This window comes from Natator depressus, chromosome 7 (assembly GCF_965152275.1).
Source record: "Natator depressus isolate rNatDep1 chromosome 7, rNatDep2.hap1, whole genome shotgun sequence".
In the NCBI taxonomy this organism is placed as follows: domain Eukaryota; kingdom Metazoa; phylum Chordata; order Testudines; family Cheloniidae; genus Natator; species Natator depressus.
Genome location: NC_134240.1, coordinates 95,701,466 through 95,717,646, shown reverse-complemented (window position 1 = coordinate 95,717,646; position 16,181 = coordinate 95,701,466).

Here is a 16,181-nt window from a genome sequence, read left to right as displayed (position 1 = left end):
CACCTGTAAAGGGTTAAGAAGCTAAAGGTAACCTCGCTGGCACCTGACCAAAATGACCAATGAGGAGACAAGATACTTTCAAAAGCTGGGAGGAGGGAGAGAAACAAAGGGTCTGTGGGTCTGTCTATATTCTGTCTTTGCCGGGGATAGACCAGGAATGAAGCCTTAGAACTTTTAGTAAGTAATCTAGCTAGGTACGTGTTAGATTATGATTTCTTTAAATGGCTGAGAAAAGAATTGTGCTGAATAGAATAACTATTTCTGTCTGTGTATCTTTTTTGTAACTTAAGGTTTTTGCCTAGAGGGGTTCTCTATGTTTTGAATCTAATTACCCTGTAAGGTATTCACCATCCTGATTTTACAGGGGGGATTTTTTTTTTATTTCTATTTTCTTCTATTTCTATTAAAAGTCTTTTTGTAAGAAAACTGAATGCTTTTTCATTGTTCTCAGATCCAAGGGTTTGGGTCTGTGGTCACCTATGTAAATTGGTGAGGCTTTTTATCCAACATTTCCCTGGAAAGGGGGGGTGCAAGTGTTGGGAGGATTGTTCATCGTTCTTAAGATCCAAGGGTCTGGGTCTGTAGTCACCTAGGCAAATTGGTGAGGCTTTTTACCAAACCTTGTCCAGAAAGTGGGGTGCAAGGTTTTGGGAAGTATTTTGGGGGGAAAGACGTGTCCAAACAGCTCTTCCCCAGTAACCAGTATTTGTTTGGTGGTGGTAGCGGCCAATCCAAGGACAAAGGGTGGAATATTTTGTACCTTGGGGAAGTTTTGACCTAAGCTGGTAAAGATAAGCTTAGGAGGTTTTTCATGCAGGTCCCCACATCTGTACCCTAGAGTTCAGAGTGGGGGAGGAACCTTGACAGACACAGATACAGTTGGAAAGTCCCCAATATAAAACAAGAATGCATAAACTGTACATAGATTCCCCAGATTGTCACAGTGAGGTTTTGTTTTTGTTATTGTGATCTATTTTTCCACACACTGTGTAGACTATAACAACCTCAGTGGCTAAAATCTATTATTAGCCCTACAGAATGCAATGTCAAAGAAATTTCAAATGAATAAAAACATTGTAAAACTAATTACACAGCAGCCTGAATATGGGTGATGTTTCTTTTTCTACTGAACTTAGGAATTGTCACATTAGACTTTCAAAAGTATGACAAATGGCAAAAGTTTATGGCAGTTGTTTTCTAGGGTACATGTGGACACCCATTTTACACAAAACTTTATTTATAATCTTTTTATACTCATAAAAGAGCTTGTTGGACCCACACAAAAAGCCCAGGTGAAGCACACATGTATGATCAGTACACAATAAAGTATCTACATTTTAATTGCAACACACTTGAATTAGAAAACTTTCCAACCCCAACACACTTATACTGTATTTATATTTATTGCAGAAAGGACAGAAAAAACCCAAACCAGTTCTTCATTCATCACACCCTTTGACGGCAGAGGAGCTAATTTTTAAAGTTAAAATGATTCTCTTTGAAATGAGAGATTCTGATGAACAGAGGCACAGATTGATGATATCCTGCTTCCATAAATGTTTTACTTTAGCTCAGAGTTCATACTAATTAATCTCACTGTAGATTTTATAGTTTGAAATTAATTATGCCCTTCAGATTTTCTCCATAGATTTTTTCAATGTGGATTACATAACAAATAATTTACCCATTCAAGCTTTAATGTGACCTTTAATTTGACATTCAAGGATGACGGAATATGTTTTTACTGAAGATATCGGGAACAGCTGACCAAGTTCCGAGTTATAAAGTCACAGACATCTATTTTTTTTAGAACTTCTGAAAATGAACTCACTCCAATACATCTTCAGTATTTTGTGACAATCTGTAAGTAAATATAGTTTGTTTTCATTCTTAGTATGGTATTTCGAGAGAGCATATTATATTCTCATCACTTTCAAGAATATTTTTAGTCTTCCTAAAGCCAGGTTTATGTCCAGTCACAAAGGTTAACAGATTTTCCCCTTAACCTTTTTGTCACCTTTGGATTATTTCCCACAATTATTCCCTTTGGGTTTACTCTAAGTGAAATTAAGTACTTTTTTCATATTTCACCTATCTCTGGCTGTTATTTAAAAACATCAGGTATTAGCACTGTTGTCAGCAGGTTTTTGTGCAGCGTTCCCATCCTGAAGAGATGTTCCTTATTTTAAATTTTAAAAAAATGCTGTGTTAGATCCCTGCCCCTCCTTCACCCATGGAGAAGCAACAGAAAGCTGCCCTACAGGAACAGCTGGGACTCCCCTGATATAGTAGAGTGGCTGTTGATCAATACAGAATTAAAGGAGAGTAACATAATTAATGATGGTAGTATGGGCTTATGGAAAACAGATCCTGCCAAACTAACTTGATATCGCTTTTTGATGAGATTTTAAGTATGGCTTATAAAGGCAATAATGTAGATGTAATATACTTAGATTATGGTAAGGCATTTGACTTGTTGTCACATGATATTTTGATTAAAAAATAGAATGCTATAAAATTAACATGGAACACATTAAATGGATTCAAAAATGGCTAATCGACAGTTCTCAGAATATAACTGTAAATCCATCATTGAGCAGATGTATTTCTAGTGGGGTCCCACAGAGATCAGTTCTTGTCCCTATGCTATTTAACGTTTTCATCAATGACCGTGAAGAAAACATTAAAGCATCACTGATAAAGTTTGCAGATAACACAAAGATTGGGGGATTGATAAATAATGAAGAGGACTGGTCACTGATACAAAGTAATCTGGATTGCTTAGTAAACTGGACACATACAAACAATATGTGGTTCAATAAGGCCAAATGTAAAGACTGTCGGCCATACTTACATGGTTGGGGGTCTCAATTCTGGGAAGCAGTGACTCTGAAAAAGACTAGGGAGTCACGGGTAGTGATCAATGGCTCGATGTTTAGTTGGCAGCTGGTATCAAGCGGAGTGCCCCAGTGGTTGGTCTTGGGGCTGTTTTTGTTCAACATCTTAATTAATGATCTGGATGATGGGATGGATTGCACCCACAGCAAGTTCGTGGATGACACTAAGCTGGGGGGAGAGGCAGACACGCTGGAGGGTAGGGATAGGGTCAAGACTGACATAGACAATTGGAGGACTGGGCCAAAAGAAATCTGATGATGTTCAACAAGGACAAGTGCAGAGTCCTGCACTTAGGACAGAAGAATCCCATGCACTGCTACAGGCTGGGGACCCACTGGCTAAGCAGCAGTTCTGCAGAAAAGGACCTGGGGATTACAGTGGATGAGAAGCTGGATATGAGTCAACAGTGTGCCCCCGTTGCCAAGAAGGCTAACGGCATATTGGGCTGCATTAGTAGGAGCATTGCCAGCCGATTGAGGGAAATGATTATTCCCCTCTATTTGGCTGGTGAGGCCACATCTGGAGTAGTGCGTCCAGTCTCGGGCCACCCACTACAGAAAGGATGTGGACAAATTGGAGAGAGTCCAGCAGAGGGCAACGAAAATGGTTAGGGGGTTGGGGCACATGACTTACGAGGAGCGGCTGAGGGAAATGGACTTATTTAGTCTACAAAGGCAAGAGAGAGGGGGGATCTGATAGAAGCCTTCAACTACCTGAAGGGAGGTTCCAAAGAGGATGGAGCTTGGCTGTTCTCAGTGGTGGCAGATGACAGAACAAGGAGCAATAGTCTCAAGTTGCAGTGGGGGAGGTCTAGGTTGGATATTAGAAAAAACTATTTCACTAGGAGGGTGGTGAAGCACTGGAATGGGTTACCTAGGGAGGTGGTGGAATCTCCATCCTTAGAGGTTTTTAAGGCCTGGCTTGACAAAGCCCTGTCTGGGATGATTTAGTTGGGATTGGTCCTGTTTTGAGCAGGGGGTTGGACTAGAAGACCTCCTGAGGTCTCTTCCAATCCAAATCTTCTATGATTCTATTCTATGATAGTCTGCTGAACAGGAGCTTCCAGGGTGATGCTGTGGCCAAAAGGGCTAATGAGACACTTGTATGTATATATATGTAATGTTGTAGCTGTGTCAGTCCCAGGATATTAGAGAAATAGGGTAGGTAAGCTAATATCTTTTATTGGACCAACTTCTGTTGGTGAGAGAGACAAATTTCAAGCTTACACAGAGCTTTTCTTCAGGTCTGGGAAATGTACTCAGCGTGTCACAGCTAAATACAAGGTGGAACAGATTGTTAATCATAAGTAGTTAACACACATTTCAAGGGATCATTCAAGGTGATGTGGCTTGTTAACACCCCTTCAATCATAGGGGGGAAAGAAAGGTGGTGGAAGTCACCTGGGTGGCGGGGGGAGGGGTTGTTAGTGAGCTATAGCCATAAATCTGGTGTCTCTAGTCAGACTCTGATTTTTAGTTATGAATTAAAGCTCCCAGACTCATCTTTTGAAAGTACTGTCCTGGTTTCCTTTGAGGATTAGTGGAGTGAACCAGAAATTTCATCTTGAATGGTCCCTTGAAATATGTATTAACTACTTAATTAACTTATGTTAAACTATCTGTTCCACCTTGTATTTTGCTGGGACACTGAGCACGTTTCCCACATCTGAAGAAAAGCTCTGTGTAATCTCGAAAGCTTGTCTCTCTCACCAACAGAAGTTGGTCCAATAAAAGATATTACCTCACCCACCTTGTCTCCCTTGTAGGTATAAATGGGGGAATATTGAGTAGGAATAAAGAGGCTGTATTATCTCTGTATTTGGAACTAGTATGATTGCTACTGGAATACAGTGTACAGTTCTGGTGTCCACAATTAAAGAAGGATGGTGATAAATGGGAGAGGATTCAGAGAAGAGCTACAATAATGATTAAAGGATTGGAAAACATGCCATATAGTGATAGACTCAAAGAGCTCAAATTGTTTATCTTAACAAAGAGAAGCAAAAGAGGTGACTTAGATCACAGTCTATATGTATCTAGTTGGGGAACAGAAATTTGATAATGGGATATTCATTTTAGCAGACAAAGATATAACAAGATCCAATGGCTAGAAGTTGAAGCTGGACAAATTCAGACTGGAAATAAAGATTCAAATTTTTAACAGTGAAGATAATTAACTATTGGAAAAACATTCTATATCACAGGCAATTTAAAAATTAAGGTTAAGTACTGCAGGACACACATTTTAGGAATGGGAAAAAGCTATCAAGACAAACAAAATTATCTTTTTATTTTTGTATTATTTTAGTTACACCTCCCTGCTTGTTCATAATTTTAGGACATAGGATGGTCATGTTTTCTGCCATTGTAGAGTTTTATCAAACACAAATACAGTAACTGGATCGATTAATCCATGGAACAATGATACTGACTCAGTGGATTTACATGAGGGTAAATTTATCCTTTGGTTGAACCAATGACATAATGGGGAAAAAGAAAAGGAGTACTTGTGGCACCTTAGAGACTAACCAATTTATTTGAGCATAAGCTTTCGTGAGCTACAGCTCCTTTTCTTTTTGCGAATACAGACTAACACGGCTGTTACTCTGAAACCTGTCATAATGGGGAAAGATCATCTCCTCTAAAAACATCATAATGTTGACCGCATGGAAACTGCTTGTAAGTCAGTTGTATTAGGCAACTATAAACGGAGCAATCGGCAATATTTTTCTGGTGAGGTTATATATTTTATTTTAATGAAGAAATAGAGGGAAAAGAAAACAAATGGAAGGGTGGACGAGAGGAAGGAGGAATATACCCAATATCAAACAAACTGCTGTAAATACCAGTTAAAAAACTGATCAAGTGAAAATACTGTAACATCTCAAAGAAAGATTAATTTAAATATGCATTATTGGGTATCTAGCTGGGCTTATACTTCCAGAAACAATGCTCTTTCCTCCTAAAATACGATGGACAAGATACACCAGTAGAAGCCAGTGCAACCTAGGTTGCAGTCCTCTGGGGTAGTAAATACAACTGGAGTAAGACAGCAGTTATTATAAGTATGTATTTGTATTACTGTAGTGTCTAGGAGCTTCTTCTCATGGACCAGACCCATTGTGCTAGGTGCTGTACAAACACAGAACAAAAAGATAGTCTTTGCCCTAAGGAGTTAACAATCTAAGCAGTGGCCAATCAATACATAACCTCTATTCTGCCAGGCATGTGCCCCAAAAATGGGTAGGTCTGGCTCAGGAGTAGGTAGGGCCAGACTTATCAGACAAGGACCTGATTCAGCAAGATTCCCAGGAAGCTTCTGCCAGCAGATTTTATAGCTACCCTTCTTCATGGGTAAATCCTTTCTTTGCTGAAGCGATGTCTCCATGCACAAATAAGCAAAATTTAGGATAGTGGGGGTAAATGTGGTTTTATAACTTTCCCCTTTGCATAATGTAAAATAACCCTCAGCTGTTGTAAATCAGCATAGCTGCAATGAAGTCGATCAATGTATGTTTATTTACAACAGCTGAGGCTCAGGGCAAGGTTTCTAGACTTGCAAAGTAATCTATAACAATCTCAATCCAGGAAACACCACTCATTCTGCCATTAGATGCATAAACAGCTTCCCTTTGTGTGTGCATTTGAGTGCAGACATTGACTTTACAGCTGCAGACATAATAAGATGTAGCCCCACTCTCTGAATTTCTTTAAAACACTTCATGAATATTCTCTCAATGAAGTATGTTGCTGTTTTCACACCAGGGATGCATGGTAGGGAATGACATTATCAATATACAATTCTAGAAATTCATCATCAGTATAATTATGTCAAACTCATTCATATTTCTTCCTTGATGCCTCTTCATATTGATATAAATGATGGTGTTTTATTTAACAATAACTCAATTAGTAAGGTTGATTTCTACCTGATGTTTAGTAGAACCACATTTTGGCTCCCAGTGGAAGGTTCCCCTTTGTGCTTGAGTGTTTTCTATCAATCTTTCCCTTGTCCTTTTGATCTTGTCCTCTTTTTTGTCCTTCTGAGGTGAAAGCATCCATTCTGAGTAGCTAATAAAAAAAAATATCCTGGAATGCAGAGTCCTCTTTGCTTGACAATCATTGGAAGGGATTCAGAGACTGCAATCTGTTATTCCGGTTTAGAATACTACTTTGCTGTTCCTTCTGTGGGTTATTATATCAATCCCAGAGCAAAATTTGGAGCTTCCCTATAGACTTCATTATCTCTTCCCTTCTCCCCAATTCCTTTTTTATTTTTATGTTTCTCTACACCATAGACTCGTGGAAATTAGAGATAAAAAAGCCGTGTTAGAGTGTATACTTTGCTCCCTGCCAACAGTTTCCAATAGGGCATTGTGAAGTGCTATTCCCAGTGAGGTTTCCACAACATCTCTTAGGAAATAGGTCCACATTTTGGTTCCAAACGTCTGTTTTTACTGGATTATGTGTTTTACTTCATCTTTTTCACTTAATTCTTTACACAACATGTTTCTTAGTAACGGTAATTCCAGGAACATTTGCGCAGCTCTTTTCCCCTGTTGTCATATGTTTTGATATAACAAAAGTAAAAGTCACAGTTGAATATTCTTACACTCTCAATCCTCTAGAGCAAACTGTTCTCAGATACTCAAGAAGAGATGAACTGTGACAAGTCAAATTTAAGGCCCCTCTTTGTTTGGCCCTATGTCAATGTATCTTGTATTTATGGTCCCCTATACTGATTAATGGATGAATTGTTGGTCCAGTCCCCTTCAGTTTTAAGGAGGATGAGCATTCCAGTAGTTGCAGAAAATCTAGGAGGAGAATGGATATTATTATTTAGCTGGGTCACTGTCCCTCAGTAAGACCCTGTGTGAGACACAGGATTCCTTCTGCCTCCATATATCACAGCAGATAGAAAACCGAGTTCTGCAGCATTTCTTTGTAAACCAGGTACTGCATCAACAATGAGTTCCCCTGGGTTAATAATTTGCTGTTTATTTCCAGACTAATCTTCTTACTGCACAAGAATGTTAAGCTTGAATGTCACTATTTTTCATATTCTATTTTTAGATAATGAAAAGCAAGGTCATGCTTGTGATGGTTCTCAGGGTACCCAGGTCTGCGAGCCACTTTGTTACCCCTGCCTCCAGAGTGAGGGAGTCTTGCTTGTCGTAAAAGAATGTTAGCTCCCTAACACCAGTAGCCTTTCAGCCACTCAAGCCCTCTCCTCCAGGCTATGCCAGCACTGTCATTGTCTGACAAGTTAACAAGAGGTGCACTCCAGTCCCTGACACCTTTGAATTTGCATTGGCTACCCACAGAAATCCCAGCTCCTCTGCCTCCAAAGGAGTAGTGTATCCCAGTTTACCAGTTTTACCTTAAAACCACGGGTCCGGTATAACACACAGCACTTGTAATGAAACAAAAGAAGGAATAGAGATTCACTTAGAAATGAGAGAGTGATGGAAACAAATGCTTACAATACAAACCAAAATAATAAAATGCAAACTATGGCCTGTACTTATTAATAGTTAACTTTCCTATCTAATAAAGTAGGGTTTCTCTCCAAAGTTCAGTCCATTGTAGAGCTGGCAGGCTTCATAGAAGCAAGGATCCAATCTTCCAGGAAAAACACCTTGCTCAACAAAATGGCTCCTCGGTAAACAGATCCAGAGTTCCCTGTAATACTGAGACAGTCTTATCTTTTTTCATAGGCAGGGTGAACCCTGTCTATTATAATGGTCCTTTTTAAAAAAAACCCTCCAAGTGGTTTCAATTGTTTGCAGTTGTGTTTGGTGGTTTTCCATTAGCAGTTCTGTGATGAGGCAGCAACTCCTACACAAACAAGCCATCACCAAGAAGTATCACTCCTTGGTGAATCCTTTTAACCTTAAGAGCATAAACCATAAGAGCATAAGGGCATTAACTTCAATATAGTTACATTATTCCTCAATATTACCTGTACACACATCACAGTATGTTTAAGAACTCGATAAGTTGCAAACTACGTTACCATTAAAAGGACAAATGCCCTGTAAGCAATGTATTTGATGTTGTCAGTTTGTCATGTTTGAGACAAGAGTTGTTTCAAAAGAATAGGGGACCCTTTTCCAAGGGCCCTGTGTATCACAGTGTTCATCTCACCTTTTGCCATCTGTCAGGATGATATGTATACAAGCAGGTGCACACCTCTGAAGACAGGTGAATACTGTCTAATGAAGTTGTATAGGTAATCATAGGGTTACTGAAACTGCCATTGTCAGTTTCAGTGGTCCCAGCATTATCATGCCACTGGTATTTGGAATAATGGCCTAGATGAAGGGTTATTGGAAACAAAATTCTTATACACATTATAAGGGCCAAATCCAGAGATAGTAAGCAGCTGATGAACATCAACAATTCTCATTAATTAAAATGAGGTTTATTAAATTAAATGCATACAAATCACCTACCAAATCTCTAAGCACTTATACAAATACATTGAAAATCCACAACTAATCAAAAACAGTGTGCCTGGCTTGACCCCCTCATAGATTATAAATCAGTTAGACAGCTGATGATAAACCAACCCCTCTTTGAATGCCCAACTATCATATACCCTGCAACTTACCACCTTATTAAAACCCTGGGACAATGAGAAAGCATTACAGAACATCCAAAAATTGCACAATTTCAGGCTATTTCAGACTAAGGTGGGCGATGACAGAATGGAGCATCCCTTATGGAAGTGGCCTGCCCACCAGGGAACTGGTACCTTAAGCTCCTCTATTAAATACAGCTGAGGCATCACAGAACAAGGAGAAAAGTGGTGTATAAAAGAGGCAGGTCCCAAACCTTTTGCGTTGTTATAAACTAAAATCAACATCCTAACCTACACCCAGAAACTAATAGGCAGCCAGAATAGATTCAGGGTACTGGTATAATGTATTCTAGACCAAAAACTTTACTTAACAGGCAGGCAGCCACATTCTGCATTTGCTTGAGTTTACAAATGGTCTGATGATACAGGACCATGTAGAGAGCATTCCAGAGTGTAATTTTAATTTGGAAAGGCACAGATAGTTGTAGTGAGGTCCACATCCAAAAGAAAGGGTCATACCAGTCTCAACAAGCAAATTTGGGAAAAAAAAGCAGTCTTGATCACATTTGCTAACTGATCTTCCAGCTTTCAGAGTAGCAGCTGTGTTAGTCTGTATTCGCAAAAAGAAAAGGAGGACTTGTAGCACCTTAGAGACTAACCAATTTATTTGAGCATAAGCTTTCGTGAGCTACAGCTCACTTCATCGGAGCTCTGAATTGTGAACTTGTGTTAATCTTGACATGAAAGTGGTGTCCTGATTTGTCAGCACCACACTGGGGATGCCTACCTGAGAGAACATTTTTAGCAACTCATCAACAGTGGAATTACACTGGTGCTGCAAGGGGGCCTCCACATCCATGGAGATGAAGAGTGGATTAGTCCCCTGACAAAACTTTGAAAATAAAAATTAACTAATGGGGTGGTGAGGGCATTTACTGACATGATTAAACATCACCACCATTGTAAATAGTTTGGTTCTATCAAAAGTAAATTCCTCCACTTTTTCCAGATTTACACTGAACCTCAGCAGAACTAAGAGCCCCACCTGCTTTCATAAACACTTGATTGGACAAAGCAAATGCTTCACTGCCACTTATGTGAGTGAAGGCCATGGCTGTTTACAGAGTAGTATCCTGTGGGACTGACTTTCACAGACTCAATTTTAGCATACTGAAGTAATTCAAGGATACCATTACTAGTATCACATTGATTTAATATCCCCTTTCCTTCTCTAGGTCTCCTGGGACTGGTAAGTTCAACCCAAGTTCAAAAACTGACATGTACAATTCCAGACAACGGACTTGATCTTAGGTACCACAGTTCTTATCACCCTGAATTTGTCTTGCAGTTGGAATTACTGAGCGCATTTTACACAAACGTTATTTACATCTGCTCCTGACCTCTGACCTTATTTACCTGCTCAAACCAACAGTAATTTAGCCACAGACTGAAGGTCTTGTCCAGCCTGCAATCTCCCCTCTTTGTTCACTTTATATAAGTAGTATTAGTCACCAGGGTCCTTGGTAAAGAAACAAGTCAGTCCCTAGCACTTATTCCAAGTAAAGCAGAGACTGCAGGAATGGGCTAAAAATCTGGAACATGATAAATTCTTACATGGCAGGGCAGTTCACATTAATGTGGAAATGTTAACAGTTTATGTATACAGCAAAAGAAAAGACTCGTGAAAGGCCAGGAAGAAAAGACTGACCATTAATAGAAGTGGAAAAACCTAACATCAGGAAAAAAACCAAACAAACCCAGGAGTACTTTTGGCACCTGAGAGACTAACAAATTTATTAGAACATAAGCTTCGTGGGCTACAGCCCACTTCATCGGCTGCATTGAATGGAACATATAGAAAGAAGAAAAGGAGTACTTGTGGCACCCGAGTATGCATCCGATGAAGTGAGCTGTAGCTCACGAAAGCTTATGCTCAAATAAATTGGTTAGTCTCTCAGGTGCCGCAAGTACTCCTTTTCTTTTTGTGAATACAGACTAACACGGCTGCTATTCTGAAACCTGTCATATAGTAAGAAGATATATATATACATACAGAGAAGGTGGAATTTGCCATACAAACTGTAAGAGGCTATGACCCAGCCACTCCCAGTCTCTATTCAAACCCAGTGGCTGGGTCATTACACATATTGAATCTATTTCCACATGTTAAGTATCCTCACACCTTCTTGTTAACTGTTTAAATGGGCCATCTTGATTATCACTACAAAAGGTTTTTTTTCTCCTGCTGATAATAGCTCATCTTAATTAATTAGCCTCTTACAGTTTGTATGGCAAATTCCACCTTCTCTGTATGTGTGTGTATATATATATATATATATATATATATATATATATATATATATATATATATATATATATATATATATATATATAATCTTCTTATTATGTGTTTCATTTAATGCATCCAATGAAGTGGGCTGTAGCCCTAATGCTCTAAGTGAGCTGTAGCTCACGAAAGCTTATGCTCAAATAAATTTGTTAGTCTCTAAGGTGTCACAAGTACTCCTTTTCTTTTTGCGGATACAGACTTACACGGCTGGTACTCTGAAACCTAATAAATTTGTTAGTCTCTAAGGTGTCATAAGTACTCCTGTTGTTTTTTTTTTTTTGGATACAGACTACATGGCTTCTACTCTGAAACCTAACATCAGGAGAAAGGATTAAGGGTATTTGTTTTATGAAAGGAACTAAAAAATCTTGTACACTTCCTGGTTGTGTAAATATTAGTAAATAGCTGCAGAACTGTCTCTTTAAATGACAACAATTAAGAACAGCCCCCTGCTGACCAGGGCTCTTAGAGCATTGCTTTGGCTTTTTAAATTTAATCATTATTAATTTTCAAGAAAAATAGTCTCACGAAAAAAAACAACAGAGAAAGCACATATAGCTGTGTTATTTGGATGAAAGAATGATCTGGAAAATAACATCCATAAGTAGAGCTGGATAATATAATTTTATGAAAAATTTTTTCAGTGGAAAATGCAGACTTGGCAACACCAAATAGTTCTATGAAATTGTGTTGATGTTGCTGAATTGTTTTGGTAAAAACTAACCAACCAAAAAACAAAACAAAAAAACTCTAAAACAAAAATCTAAAATTCAAAATGTTACATTTTGATATTTTCTAAACAGAATGTTTTGCTTTTTCAATTCAAAACTACTTATTGCTTAGAAATTTTATTTTAAAAAAATTAAAATGCTCAAAAGTGCTCAAAATTGAAATGAAGTATTTCATTTTAGGTCAAACAAAACATTTTGCTGAAAATTTAAAAAAAAATATTTTCAATTCTATCTGAAACTGTTTTTTCCACCAGACAATTTCCAGTGACCAAAAATAAAATAAAATAATTTTAAAAAATCCAATATTTGCTCATCTCTTCCTGTAACACACCAAGACCGGAGAACCACTCCAGGATACAGCAAGTGTATATTGTAAAAATTAATAAAAATACACATCATGGGGAATCATATTCAGTCATAAAGTAGACCTACCAAAGAAGAAGAACAAGACAAACAAAATATAGATAACCAAGACAAGGAGACATGTAAAACTAAATTTCTGAGAATGTTGAACAGAAAAGGGTAGCACAATATCAAGATAGAAGGGAATACATTTAAATTGTAGCTAAAGTTACCAGTGATACAAATTAGCAGTACAATACAGCAACAGCATAAAAATGCCCAAACAGTAACGATCAACATATAGCCAAGGAATCTGTAACTGTCATGCAAATCTAGCCATGAACTAATTTCCTCCAATGTAAGTTAAATCCCACTTACAAAAATTACTTTTCAGGATAAAAACTTAGTATGAGGAACAGCATGCAGTGTGTGAAAAAGAGCTAAAAGGACAGTATCAGGGTTTGGTTTCATTCTCACAGCTAATGGCATTTAAGGTGATGTTACATCATTTTAAATAACATGATAATATGAAACATTAATTATAAATTCCTAGGCCAGATCTTCAGCTGTCATGAATTGGCATAGTCAATGGAGCTATGGTGATTTACACCAGCTGAGCACCTGGACCATCAATTTTAACCAGTGTATTTTGATTTTTAATTATGCCACTTTTTGCTTTTTAATATTTTAGTTAGCTTTAAATTATTTATGAAGTTTGTGCTATTAAATTTGATCTGTTTGTGTATTGCCCAACCACTTCAACTGAGTGTATGCTGATGCTTTGTAAATAAAAATATTATTTTAAATGATGGAAGATGGGTTTGGTACTTTTGAGTTAAAAAATATTCTAGTATCTTCCCCACCATCTTTCCATCATCATGTCCAGAAATTCTTATAATTCACTCTCTCTTAAAAAAATAAAAATCAGTTCTAGTTGTTTTAGTTAACAATATAGAAAAATCCCACTGTGACCAGTAATGCCACATATGAAAATGCTATGAAAAAAGTGAATGGAAAAATGAAATGAAGTTAAACTTAAAATTCCAAATCCAATCTTCTGTGGCTTCTTCTGAGGAAAAAGCATAGAGAACCTCTTCCCTTGCATTATCTACAGGGAAGACTGTCTCCAGCACTTGCCAGTAGAGATGGCTGACCCTTTTATCATGTCCTCCTGGGGCTTAGACCCTCGTATTCCTGTGACTACTGAAACCACTAACCTATGCAGATGCATTTTTTATATTACTTTGTCCTCACTGCCCCCTAAACCTTGCCATTGATTCATGTTGTACAGTGTCAAAATCCTACACTGTGAGCTCCTTAAGAAGAACTGTCTTTGCTTTTGGGTTTGTACATTGGTGCTCTGATTCCTGATTGGGATCCTTAGGCACTATCTCAGTAGAATACTAATAAACAAATAATCTCTATATTCTCGGGCTGTTAAGGGGCATCCCCACCTGTGATATAATTTAGAGCAGCTTCAGAGACCCATTCCATATGGCACCAGATCACTGGCTTGAAATGGGGAACTGAGCAGGCCAGCTTGGAAAGAGTAACATAACTAATAAATAATCATAATGGTGATGAATAAAGATGAGTTAGAGACTGGGCATCTGATCATCTTTTTTAGAGGTATATGACTGATTATTAGGGTTCCTCTATATGCTACTATTCTGTGGTCATGACATACCAATTTCATTTGCTCATGTGTGTTTGTAAATTCTGTATTTGCAGTTACTAATGTGTGTATATGAGATTTGCTGTTTCTTTTTGCATATTATGTTAGAGCTTGAACTGGTATAAACTGACGTAGCTGCAGAGCCTCAAAGGAAATATGCCAAGTCACAACAGTTGAGGATCTGATCCATAGAATTTGGTGATTGTGTCAAGTTATTTTCCCCAGTATTTTACATAGTGAATGATTTTAAGCAGTTAAATCAAAAGTGTGTGACACACACAAGACATCCCAGTGCCACTTGCTAAAAATATGTGGGAAAAACAGATATTCTTCTTGAGGAATAGAGTCTGCCACCCTTATTCCTGCTGAGTAGTAGCCTTATTTGTCAGGTAGCCTCAATGGGTGCAGGAGTATATTACTCAAGAAGTAAGATGCAACTCAGTGTGAGTAAGGGAGCAGAACTTGACCCTTAATTAGTATGTGCTGGTTTGGTGTTGAAAATATAACTTTTTGTATGCTTTTATTACAAAATCAGTAAAAACCCCTTACTGAAAAAAAAATGTGTACAGTACTGTCAAGGTTCCTCCCCCACTCTGAACTCTAGGGTACAGATGTGGGGACCTGCATGAAAAACCTCCTAAGCTTATCTTTACCAGCTTAGGTCAAACTTCCCCAAGGTACAAAATATTCCACCCTTTTGTCCTTGGATTGGCCGCTACCACCACCAAACAAATACTGGTTACTGGGGAAGAGCTGTTTGGACATATCTTTCCCCCCAAAATACTTCCCAAAAACCTTGCACCCTACTTCCTGGACAAGGTTTGGTAAAAAGCCTCACCAGTTTGCCTAGGTGACTACAGACCCAGACCCTTGGATCTTAAGAACAATGAACAATCCTCCCAACACTTGCACCCTCCCTTTCCTGGGAAATGTTGGATAAAAAGCCTCACCAATTTGCATAGGTGACCACAGACCCAAACCCCTGGATCTGAGAACAATGAAAAAGCATTCAGTTTTCTTACAAGAAGACTTTTAATAAAAATAGAATTAGAAATAAGAAATCCCCCCTGTAAAATCAGGATGGTAAATACCTTACAGGGTAATTAGATTCAAAACATAGAGAATCCCTCTAGGCAAAAACCTTAAGTTACAAAAAAGATACACAGACAGAAATAGTTATTCTATTCAGCACAATTCTTTTCTCAGCCATTTAAAGAAATCATAATCTAACACATACCTAGCTAGATTACGTACTAAAAGTTTTAAGGCTTCATTCCTGGTCTATCCCCGGCAAAGACAAAATGTAGACAGACACACAAACCCTTTGTTTCTCTCCCTCCTACCAGCTTTTGAAAGTATCTTGTCTCCTCATTGGTCATTTTGGTCAGGTGCCAGCGAGGTTACCTTTAGCTTCTTAACCCTTTACAGGTGAGAGGAGATTTCCTCTGGCCAGGAGGGATTTTAAAGGGGTTTACCCTTCCCTTTCTATTTATGACAAGTACAGTGGAAAATGACTAAGGAAATTACGATGAATACTACAGGCAACAGGTCTGATGTCGCTTCAGTTTTAGGGAATGTAAGTTAGCAATCAGAGTAGCTTAGA